We start from the raw sequence: 12,252 nt of genomic DNA, 5'->3' as shown, positions 1-12,252 counted from the left end.
AGGAGACTCAGAGCCTGAAACACAGAGGAGATCAGTGCAGGTCAACAAGGTCTACAGAGACTGGAAGAGGAAGAAGAGACACTTCTGTCCAAACTGACCATTATCATCTGTAACCACATCTCTCTGTCTCGTCCTCCAGCCTCTCTGAAGATCAGTCCTCACAGATCTCAGCTGTTTGAAGGAGAGTTTGTCTCTCTGAGGTGTGAGGAGGACGACAGCTCTGATGGATGGACGGTGACGAGGAACACGACTAAGACACCAGGAGTCTGTGTGGAGCTGACTGGGGAAAACCAACTGGTTCCTCCTGTACCATCAGCGACATCGTCCCGTTGGACAGTGGAGTTTACTGGTGTGAGTCCACAGGCGGAGCAGCCAGTAGCAGCATCAACATCACTGTCACTGGTAAGATGAGGCTGTGCAGTCGGTGCTGATGAAGCTGTGTAGGTGGATGAAATGCTGTAGTTTGTCTGTGTGTTGAGGTGGAGCAGTGATCCTGCAGAGTCCTGTCCTCCCTGTGATGGAGGGAGATGATGTCACTCTCACCTGTACAACAAAGACCTCCAACCTCTCAGCTGCTTTCTATAAAGATGGCTCCTTCATCAGGACTGAGCCTACAGGTCACATGACCATCCGCCATGTTTCCAGGTCTGATGAAGGACCCTACACGTGTAACACCAGTGATGGAGAGTCTCCACCCAGCTGGATCACTGTCACAGGTCAGCAGGTTCAACTTAAGTCTACAATAAAACTGTCAGCAGAGACAGAGACAGCCTGTCTCCAGAGTCAGTGTTGGCATCCAATGTTTAACATTTCTATGTTCAAACTTTACATGTCTTTATGTTTTAAATTAGTTTTGTCTTTAATACCACAGCTGGAAAACCTGGACATCTTGTTTAAGTATAATAGTGAACCATCATGTGATTTATTCTCCTCTATATTAAGTTTGTGGGTCTCAGGCTGACATAGAACAAGAGGAACAGACCAGACAGGAGCAAGTTCACTTTCTTAGTTTGATCTGGTTTCTCTCTACAGTGAAATGACTGAATGAATTCATCTGATTTCTGTGTTGTTGATGAGAATCTTTTGTTCATTTTAGAGAAACCTGCTACGACAACTTCTCCTTCAACCACATCTCCTCCTCTTGACGCTGTGATATTGACTATTTTAGTTATTCTACCCAGCCTGCTGGTTGCTGTGATTGTTCTGGTTGTGCAGTGTCTACGGGGGAGATGGCTCATCAACTGGAAACCTAAAGGTCAGACACATTCAGACTAGGGTTGTTCGGTATACCGGTACTAATTTGGTACCGGGGTACTGAGGCATTTAAAACGGTACTATTTTGCATTTGCATGGGACCGGTACTTGCAGCGCCGCACCACGTGACGTCACCGGGTTGTAACTACAGCTAAGAGGACGAGGAGCAAGCCGGAGCTTGGGGAGAAAAAACTGAAAAAGCAAGCAAGCCGGAGGAAACAGCTAGCAAGTGAGCGAGCAGCGTGGACTGGAGCAACAAACGGAGCAGGAGGAAAGCTTGGAGAGAGAGAGAGAGAGAGAGAGAGAGAGAGACAGAGAGAGAGAGAGAGAGACAGACAGAGAGAGAGAGAGAGAGATTTTGATTTTTGAATCAACTTTATTTTTTCGTTCTTTTTTCAAAAAATCATCTGAACATATTATATTCAAACATTTCCACTCTTACTCTTTAGAGTAAATAAATGAATGAATGAATAAATAAATAAATAAATAAATAAATAAATACTTAATTCACATGAGCACATCTCCAAACTGCAGTGTGTGGTTTTCTACAGAACACAACGCCTGATTAAAACACCAAACCTGCTGGAAGGAGTCAAGATCTCCTGCTGCTTTGAAATAGTTAAAATCAATGAGGAGTCTGGACTTCATCATATTGATACACACAGTGACAGGTTCAACAATAAAACCATCCTCCACTTTTCTCCTTCGGCTAAAATACACCACCATCTTGGCCTGCCCTAAAACAAAGTTTAAAAGCTGGCATTTGTTCTTGTGTTGGCGTGTGTATTTAAAACCCAGAATAAAAAGCTGCTTGGTAAAAACCTCTCCACATTTGGTAAAAACAGTTTGTAAAAACAGAAACAGGGGTAAAAGACGAAGACACTCATAAAAACAGTGAAACACAGTCTCTCTTTGGTCGCAGTAGGGGCATTTGTCCTCTACTGCCTGGTTTATAGTGGACACAAAGGAGTTCACTGCTATGACCCCATGGAGGACTCTCCAGTGAATATCTGCCTGTTTTTTTGAGAGTGGAGGCTTGTAGAAGGACCTCCACTCTGGTCTGGCTGCAGGAGCCAGTTGCAGATATCTCCTCCAAGGAGTGTCAGGTCTTTTGTCCAGTTTTGTTTTGTTTATTGCTTTCACCAATATTCTGTAAAATGTTTTTCCTGTGGTACCATCCAGTGGTGCGAGGTGTGTATGTTCCATTAAAATCCCAGAGCAGTCTTTAAAATCCGGTGCCAGGAAAATGGCAGGAAAAGGATCGTCATCCTTCACTGTTGGATTAAAAGAGGAGTTTAAAAGCAGGCGGTCGTGTCCTGTGAGTCTCTGTTTCCAGTGTTCCAAGAGTTTTTGTGTGACCCTTACTGACGTCAGTCCCAGCTGGGCAGCGAGTCTGGAGGGGTCATCCATCCGGGGCCCAGTCAGTGCCACCACCTGTCCCAGAGTAACAACCCCCGCAGTCTGCAGTCTTGTGGTCAGATTCTGACCTGCCCAGCTGGGAAGGTCCAGACGGGTCCCCCACAGGACCGGCTCCTGGAGGATCCAGTACAGGGAGTCCGCTTGCTCTCTCCTCTCTTTCCTCAGCAGGTTCCACACTCTAAAAACACTTTTATAAAAAGCAGGCAAAGGAGATGTGCTCATGTTTGGTATGTTCATTAAAAACAAATTAAAATCATGACCAAGGCCTTTAAAACCCTGCAGAATGCAGCGGGACAGGGGTCTCCACAGAGTGTCCTTTGGCCCGGTCAGCAGTCTTTGAATAAACTGGAGGCGGAAAGCCGCGCCTCTGCTGGCCAGATGGACCAGGCCTTGCCCCCCCTCTTCTTTAGGTAAAAACAGGACACTCTGTGGGACCCAGTGCAACTTGTCCCAAATAAAATCAACTAAAACCGATTGAATTTTTGACAGGAGAGAAACCTGAGGATCGACGCAGGCCAGCCGGTGCCACAAGGAGGATGAGACCAGGTTATTGGCTATTAAGGTTCGGCCTCTATATGACATTTTTGGGAGTAGCCACCTCCACTTCTCCAGCCGACCTTTAACCTGCTCCAGGACATTGTCCCAGTTTTTATTTTTGTTGGTCTCATCCCCCAGGAAGACTCCAAGGTATCTGAAACCTCCTTTTTTCCATTGTAGGCCCCCAGGCAGCCTGAGCCGACCCCCCAGCTCCCCTCCAGCCATCAGAGCCTCGCTTTTCCCCCAGTTCACTCTAGCAGATGAAATAAAACCAAAGTCTTTCACAGTGTCAGTTAAAATGTCAATATCTTGTTGTGACTTAACTAAAACAATGAGATCATCCGCGTACACAGACAGTTTAAAAGACACGGGACACTGGGGGAAACACACACCTGTAAGTTTATCTCTGAGTTTGTGGAGCAGAGGCTCGATGGCTACCGAATATAGCATCCCAGAGAGAGAGCAGCCCTGCCTTACCCCTCTCTGGATCTCAAATGGTGCGCTCAGCCCGCCGTTAATTTTCAGAACGCTCGCAATGTCACTATAGAGAACCCGGACCATGGCTATGAAGCCAGGGTTGAACCCAAAAGCAGCCAGAGTCTGCCACAGGTACTGGTGTTCAACCCGGTCAAAAGCCTTTTCTTGGTCTATTGAAATCAGACCAGTCTCTATACCCAATGAACTGGAGAGCTCCAAAACATCTCAAATTAAAGTGACGTTGTCACTGATGAGCCTGCCGGGCACACAGTAGGTCTGGTCAGGGTGGATGATGGACGCCATCACCTCTCTTAGTCTAAGGGCCAGAGCTTTGGACAGGATCTTATAATCTGTGCACAGCAATGAGACCGGCCTCCAGTTTTTAAGTTCTTGCAGGTCTCCCTTTTTAGGCAGCAGGGTTACTGCGGCCCTCCTGCAGCTCAGAGGCAGTCTGCCGGTCTTCAGGCTTTCGTTTATCACCTCTAGCAGATCTGGTCCTATGGTGGACCAGAAAGACTTGTAAAAGTCAGCAGGAAGGCCGTCCATGCCTGGAGCTCTGCCGCTCTGCAGGCTCATGGTGGCAGTGTGGAGCTCCTGCAGCGTCACCTCTGCTGCCAGCTCGCTGTTGTCAGCCTCGCTGACCTGAAGGAGACCGCTGAGGAAGCTGCTGTGCACATCTGGATTATGTGTCCACTCACTCTTAAAAAGTTTTCTGTAAAACTCGGCAGCATACTTCCTAATCTCAGATGAGTCTGAGACTTGGGAGCCGCTACCCGTTCGTAAAGAATGAATGGTCTTCCTTTGTCCATTTTTCCGCTCCAGCCCAAAGAAGAAGCGAGATGGGGCGTCCATCTGTGTGATGTTCATGAACCTAGACCTGACCAGAGCCCCCTGTGCTGAGATGCCCAGCAGGTTGGCTATGGCCGACTTTTTTGACTTGAGGGAGTCTAAAAGCCCTCAATTTGCTGTGGAGTCTGCTAAAGTCTGCAGCTCCACCACCTGCGTCTCCAGATCTTTCATGGACCGGGTTAAGTCTGTAGTGACACCACGAGTGAACTGCTGGCAGAGCTGCTTTATCTGGGTCTTACCAAAGTCCCACCACTGTTGTATGTTAGTGAAGGCAGGCCTGCTCTCTCTGTGGGACTCCCAAAAAAACTTAAAAGCAGTTCTAAAAGCCTGGTCATCTAAAAGGGCCGTGTTAAAATGCCAATAGGCGCTCTTTAAACGGATGTTTTTGATAAAAACATGACAGGAGACTAAAAAATGATCACTAAAACCCACAGGCTGAATACAACACCTCTTAAAAATATTTAAATGGTGTTTAAAACAATAAAAGCGGTCCAGTCTGGCCAGAGATAAAACCCCCTCCCTGCTGTGGCTCCAGGTGTACTGTCTGTGCTGACTGTTAAAAACCCTCCACACATCACTCAGCTCCTGGTTCTCCATCAGCTGTCTGAGTGTGTGAGATGAAGGAGGGTGTGGCTCAGGATGGTTCCTGTCTAGGGTTGGATCCTCTGTGCAGTTAAAATCCCCCCCTAAAAACATAAAACCATCATCCTCACAGTTCTTAACACAGTCACTTAAAATGTTTAAAAAAGCTACCCTGTCCACTGCGTTAGTGGGAGTGTAGACATTTAAAAACACAAGTTTTACGTTTTCAAAGACAGCTTTAACTTTCAATAAAACACCTGGAACGACTTCATCAACAGTAAAAGAAGAAGGTAAAAAGCTCTGAGCAAATAAAATCCCCACTCCTCCACTCAGACTGGACCTGTGACTTAAAACCACCTCCCCTTTAAAAGCCCTTTTCCAGTCACTTTCATTGTCTACAGTGCTGTGAGTTTCTTGAACAAACATGACATCAATTCTTTTAGTCTCCATCAGTTTAAAAAGAGCAGCTCGTTTAAGATCAGACCTGGCCCCGTTCAGGTTTAAGGTGCTGATATTAAAATCACACATTGATAAAAAATGAACAGCAGTAAGAAGAGCAGTCAGTAAAAGGTAAAAACATCTAACATTCATCTTCATCATTGATAATTTGAGCTCTTACCTTCAGTATTAACTTTTTTAATCTGAATATTTCTTGCTCTGTTAAAACTTCCTCTCCATAGCTCTTCCTGGTGAGCGGCCTGGCTGAACTAATAAATAACTGTAGGTCAGGAAAGAACTCACCTACATTAGGCAGCCTGGCTCCTTTAGTCTGCTCCAGGAAGGCTTTGATTTTCTCCGGAGAGTAGTTACACTGAGAGTCCAACTGAGTCAGGAGAAAATCACTCTCTGACTCAGTGGACCTCTGGGAACTCGTTTTCTTTACTTTGCTGTTCATTTTTTCAGATTCAATGTTCTTTCTTTTCTGCGATATTTTGAGGAGATCGTCATCTGACATATCCTCCTCCATCATTTGTTGCACCATGTCACTTTTCTCAGTCAAACTACTTGTTGTGGCTTCAATGTTTGCCTCAGAAGACACTTCGGGAATCAGAGCTTTGTCTTTTTTCCTTCTCAAAATCAAAAATTGCTTCAGCATTACTACACAACCAAAACAAACAAGCAAACTAACAAACAAAACCAAAACACTAAAAAAAATAAAAACAAAACAAACAACAAAAAAACAAACAAACAAAAGCAAAACAATATTAATCAATCAATGTGTGATGGTCAGAATGAGAGCAGCAGCTCTCCTGCCCCGCCCACACAGCACAACACTCCTCCCTCCGCCCAGAGTGCTGAGAATGATTCCAGATCATCAACAGTTTGATAATAAGCATGTTCAATTCTGATATGTGCAGCCAGCAGCCCCTTCATCACCTGCTCACCCTCAGTACAACCGGAACCCTTTGCTCTATTTTTTCTGGAGATCCAGATCGCAAGTTTAGCCACGGCAAACACAACATTCATCAAAACACAAACCCTCTTTTTTCTCACCTTGTAGTTTGGACCATAAATAAAAAGATCCAAAGAAAAGTGTTCGTCAAAACCAGTGCACCATGATTTTACCACTCCCAGCAGACCAGCGAGGCGGGGACACTCGGTGAACAGGTGAACCAAAGATTCATCCTGCGCACAGAACAGACAGCCCCTCCCATGACCAGGGTCCAGGTGTGCTATGTGTCTGTTCGTAGCTATTGCTCCATGTATAATCCTCCACTGCAGATCAGCTGAACGCTTTTCTACAGGTAGCTTATACAAGGACCTCCAGCTGCCTGTCGGGGACTTATCCTGGCCAAACAACTCGGTCCACTTCGACACTTTTACTCCAACTAGGGAGTCCAGATGACACACCTTCACGCAGAGCTGGTACAGCGGCTTCTTCTGCACAGCCTCGAATCGTCCAAGCCTGGGAGTAACGAAGGTCAAGAGCTTGCCCCTCTCCTCCTGCCACTCCCCGACCACAGGAGCAACAGTAAGAGCTGGAAAGCTACAAAGACCTCAGCTCTCCCACTGTTCACCACAGGTTTGCTTTTCAATGTAGGCCCTCATGGGCCCCGGCAGGGAAGCACGGACCTCCTTCACCATCCTGTCCAGGATCCTGGAGGACCTGATGTCCATCTTCTGAGTTAAGCCCTGAAGAGACGTCTCTGCACTGTGTAGCAGATGTCCCAGTTTGACACAGCCAGCTCTCTGCAGAGCACAACACAGACTGGAGGAGGACAGTATCTGCGATGTTATGAAGTTGTTATGCAGCAGAGGTTCCTCCAGGAGCCACCTGCCAGGTGAGGCAGCAGAGTCCCTGGTGTGCCTCAGACACTTCCATGCCTCCAGAACAGAGGTGTAGAAGGATGATGACCCGGTAAGATCCACCTCCTCCAGCCGGACGAGGAACAGCTGCTTATCATAGCCCAGGCGGCTTACCTTCTGCAGAAGCTGCTCTGCGGTCTGCTGCCACCGCAGACCACACTGATAGAGCAGCCTCTGGACAGTCTGCAGTCTGAAGGACATAATTTTGGATCTTACATCCACCAGTCCCTGTCCCCTTTCCTCCACTGGCAGATAAAGAGCTGCAGCTCGAATCCAGTGCTGCCCAGTCCAAAAGAAGTCCACCAGGTGTTTCTGGATGTCATCGATGAGGCTTCCTGGTGGAGACAAGACTTTCAGCCTGTGCCACAGTGTCGAAGCGCCCAAGTTATTAATGACCAGGACTCATCCCCTATATGACAGCTGAGGCAGCAGCCAATGCCATTTAGCCAACCTAGCACACACCTTCGCCACTACACCCTCCCAGTTCTGCTTTTCAAAATCTGGATCTCCCAGATACACCCCGAGCACCTTCATCCCGTTAATTTTCCACTGAAGGCCTGATGGAAGATTAGGCATCCTGCTGTTCGCTGTTCCGCAGTACAGAGCCTCACATTTTGCCCAGTTGACCTTGGCTGATGAAGCTCTGCCATACAAGCTAATACTCTCTTTTAAAATACTCACGTCAGATTGCTCAGATATAAAGATGTTGACATCATCAGCATAAGCAGCTAATATAAGCGGCATGCTAAGAGGACTGTTGGGCAGATGAAATCCATTTAGTTTGTTCCTGATGTTGTTCAGAAAGGGTTCAATAGCGAGGCTATATAGCTGTCCAGACAGGGGACAGCCCTGCCTTATTCCTCTCTCAACCTTAAAACGTTTACTCAGCCCCCCTGCAACCTTCACCATTCAACTTGCGCCATTATAAAGCAGTTTCACCCATGATGTGAATACATCCCCAACACCAAATGCACTGAACACACTGAACAAATAAGTGTGATCAATCCTGTCGAAAGCCTTCTCTTGATCTAACGACAGGATACCAATGTTTGTGTCCGACACTTTGCACATGTCGATTACATCCCTCATCAGGAAGAGATTGTCCATTAGGGTTCTTCCTGGGATGCAGTAGCTCTGATCCATGTGCACCATCACTTCAATGTTCAGTCTCAGCCTGTTGGATAGAGCCCTGGAAAGTATTTTATAGTCTGTGCACAGAAGTGCCACAGGCCTCCAGTTCTTTAGGGAGGCCAAGTCTCCCTTCTTTGGCAGTAAAGAAACCACTGCGCTCCGGCAAGATGCTGGCAGCTCCCCTCTTTTAAAGCAATCCATAATAACTGTGTGCAGGTCCGGACCCAGCATGCCCCAGAACTGCTGGTAGAAATCAGCTGACAGCCCGTCTAATCCCGGAGCCCGTCCTTTAGAGAGCTGTTGAGCCGTGGTGGTCAGCTCCTTCAGGCTCAGCTCCCGGTCCATGTCGACCCTCTCTCCATCGCTGAGCCGAGGAAGCCCCTGTAGAAGTTCTGCAGCACAGCGCTGGTCACACTCCTCAGCCCTAAACAAAGAGGAATAAAAATCCACAGCGTGTTGTCTCATCTGGCCTGGGTCTGACGTCATCCTTCCGTCTGGGAGACGCGGACAGGCCATGAGTTTCTTTGTTGCCTCCTTCTTTTCCAGGTTAAAAAAGAAGGCAGTAGGAGCATCCATGTCCTTCAGAGCCATGAAACGGGACCTCACCAGTGCCCCCTTCACCCTCTCCTGTAAGAAAGCACTCAAGTGTCTTTTCTTCTGTTTTACGATCTCATTATTTAAAGGGTCTTCCATCTGTTCTTCGCACTGCCTTATTTCTGTTTCTATTTTTTCCATGGCTGCTTTAGCTTTAGCTGTGGAATGAGACGTGTACTGCTGACAGAACACCCTGATTTGTGCTTTGCCGATCTCCCACCACTTACCTAGAGACTCAAAAGCAGTCTTCTTTCCTCTCCAGTTCTCCCAGAAGAGAGAAAAGTTTTGACAAAAAGCCTTCTCCTGCAGAAGTTTGTTATTGAAATGCCAATGTGATGATGTTCTTTGTGTGTGAGAGGAGATAAAAACTGCTGTGATGAGGTGGTGATCTGTGAACCCAACCGTTGTTATGGAGCTGTCACTGAGTGTTGGTCTGAGGCTATGTGAGATGTAGATCCGATCTAATCTGGCTGCACTCACTGTGTTATCATTTACTCTGAACTAGGTGTACTGTCGGTCACCTGGATGCTGTAGTCTCCAGGTGTCGCAGAGATCCAGATGACCCACCAGACTGTTCAATGAAGCAGACAACTTTGGATGAGGCTCTATATTCATCCTGTCCATGGTGAACTGAAGTGTACAGTTCCAGTCTCCACCCATGATGATGTTATTGAGTCTTAAAATAAGCAGTTCCTCTCTCAGCTGCTCAAAGAAAAGCACTCTCTCTGGTCCTGAGTTGGGGGCGTAGACATTAATAAAAGAAAAGGGAACCTTTTCTATCTCCACCACGACCACCAAGGCCCATCCTCTCACAATCTCCACAGAGGACAAGATGTTAAAATCCAACTTTGTGGAAATACAAATGGCTACCCCCCCTTTAAAATTTGATCCGTGACTTAAGATACAGGAGATGTCAGTCCACAGAGCCCACTCAGTCTCATTGTCCGAGTCCGAGTGTGTTTCCTGCAGGAGAATTACATCCAGCTTCTTTTGTTGGAACAGTTCTTTAGTGACTGCTCTTTTCTTTCTGTCCCTCCCTCCGTTCATATTTAGAGAAGCCACTCTGAGCCCATCCATGGCAGAAGAGAGAGAGAAGAGCAGCAGCAGACAGTGAACCAACAGAAACACCCTGTGATACATGACAAATACTTATTTTTTTGAGCTTCTCTTCTTCAGAGAAGCCTTCTTCAGTGCTGTTGCATGTTTTTTAAGCCGGTAGCGTTTCTTTTCATTTAATGCTTCAAAACCAACCTGCTTCTGCAGAACTACAGCGGTTCTGAGAAATTTATTGGTATCCTGAAAATAATCCTGCACTTTCACAGATTTACCAAACGTGTCATCTAGAAAATCATTAATTTCCTCCAGAGTGTAATATATCACTGCTCTGGCCCTTCTCAGCCCCAGTGAGCCCAGTATCAGATTCTTCCTCCTCTTCCTCCTCATCCTCACTCAATACTTGACTATGAGATAAGTCCTTCCCACTGTGAGCTGGCTCGGCCTCCATCACCTCGCCCCCCGCAGCCCCCGCATCCTCCCGGTCACCCACAACGTGCAGCTGACTGTCCGGTACTCAGTGAGCATCTGAGGCCGCTACAGGTTCATCACGGCCCCGTGGTCTGACACGGGAGCTGCGACCGCAGCGACAACGCCACCAACAGCCGGCGGGGAGCGCAGGCGCTCCGCCGGGGCCGGGGCCGCCGGGGCGGCAGATGCCGTCGGCGCAGCAGCACCGACCGCGATCTGCCGGTGCGGACACAACACCCGCTTGTGTCCAACATCACCACACTCAAAACACTTCATTAACCCTGCGCTGGCATACACCATGTAGAACCCATCACCGTGCTTTATTCTGAATGACACATCCAGACTCTGTGTCTCCAGAAACATGAAGACCTGTCTTCTTAGAGACATCACATGCTTTAGTTTCGGGTCTTTGCAGCCCAGACCCACAGTTTTAAACCCGCTGGCGAACTTTCCAAACCTCCGTAGTTCCCTCTCCAGCACTTCATTCGGGATGAACGGGGGAACACCGGAGACACCTGCACAAACATTTCCTCGATAGTCACCCCGCTCTCCACCAGCTCATGTACATACCGCTCCTCCTTCACGAACACCACCACAGCCTTGTTCATCCTGGAGGCATAGACGAGCTGATCATGTCCGACCACGTCTCCCACAGCCAGCAGCACCACCTCCACCGGCACCCCGGGCCCGGGGACCAACCTCACGCCGTGTTGGAGGGACGCCATCTCGCCTCAACGCCGATTTCTGGCTCGATTTCTAACTTTTAAATCGCTAAACACTTGGATCTTACTAAATAGAAAAAAGAGAAGAAAAGAAAAGATTTAGAAAAAAAAGTGTAGAAAAGTTTGGAAAACTCTCCGCCGACCTCACCTCCACTTCACTCACGCTCACGCATGCGCAGAGAGAGAGGGAGAGAGAGAGAGACAGAGAGAGAGAGAGAGAGACAGAGAGAGAGAGAGGGAGAGAGAGAGAGACAGAGACAGAGAGAGACAGAGACAGAGAGAGACAGAGAGAGAGGGAGAGAGAGACAGACAGAGAGAGAGAGAGAGAGGAGAATGGCTGCTGCAACCGTCACCACACCGCAACTTGTGAACAAACCAGGGGCGCGAAGTGCGATATGGCACTACTTAAAAACAAATGAGCAAGGCGAGGCAATTAACGCTGATGCACCACTGTGTAAATAGTGTTTTAAAACATGCATGGCTAAGGGCGGAAACACCTTAAACTTAGCCGAACGCCTAAAGGACTAGCACCCAGACCTGCACACTGAGTTCAGGGAACGACAGGTAATTTACTCATGAAAAAAAGCCACATTCAGTGCTAAAAGCAAGTGCCACCCCCCTTCACTCTTAACAAAAGTAGCTCTGGAAGAAAAAAAAATAGAGCTGGTTTATTTATATTATATTATTATATTTATATTTTCACAGTGATTTTTAAACTTTTTGCCATACATGTAGACATGCTGATTTACAATAAATCTCAAGTGGTCTCTTAATTTTTTTCCAGAGCTGTAAAATGCATAAATGCATGATCTTTTTAAAGTAACAAACTTTTACATACACATTTAGCCATTTAACA

At 47.2% G+C, this 12,252-nt stretch overlaps 1 protein-coding gene and 1 pseudogene across 2 annotated transcripts in view; one reads left to right on the top strand and one right to left on the bottom strand.

Annotated features, from left to right (window-relative positions):
• The window catches only part of LOC115590038 (Fc receptor-like protein 5), a 435,016-nt gene that overhangs the window by 704 nt on the left and 422,060 nt on the right, over window positions 1-12,252 (top strand). The window lies entirely within an intron of this gene.
• Window positions 1-12,252, bottom strand: part of LOC115590091 (zinc finger protein 420-like) — a 134,840-nt pseudogene that overhangs the window by 89,068 nt on the left and 33,520 nt on the right.

This window comes from Sparus aurata, chromosome 10 (genome assembly GCF_900880675.1).
Source record: "Sparus aurata chromosome 10, fSpaAur1.1, whole genome shotgun sequence".
Lineage (NCBI taxonomy): Eukaryota > Metazoa > Chordata > Actinopteri > Spariformes > Sparidae > Sparus > Sparus aurata.
This window is presented reverse-complemented; position numbering and strand designations above follow the sequence as displayed.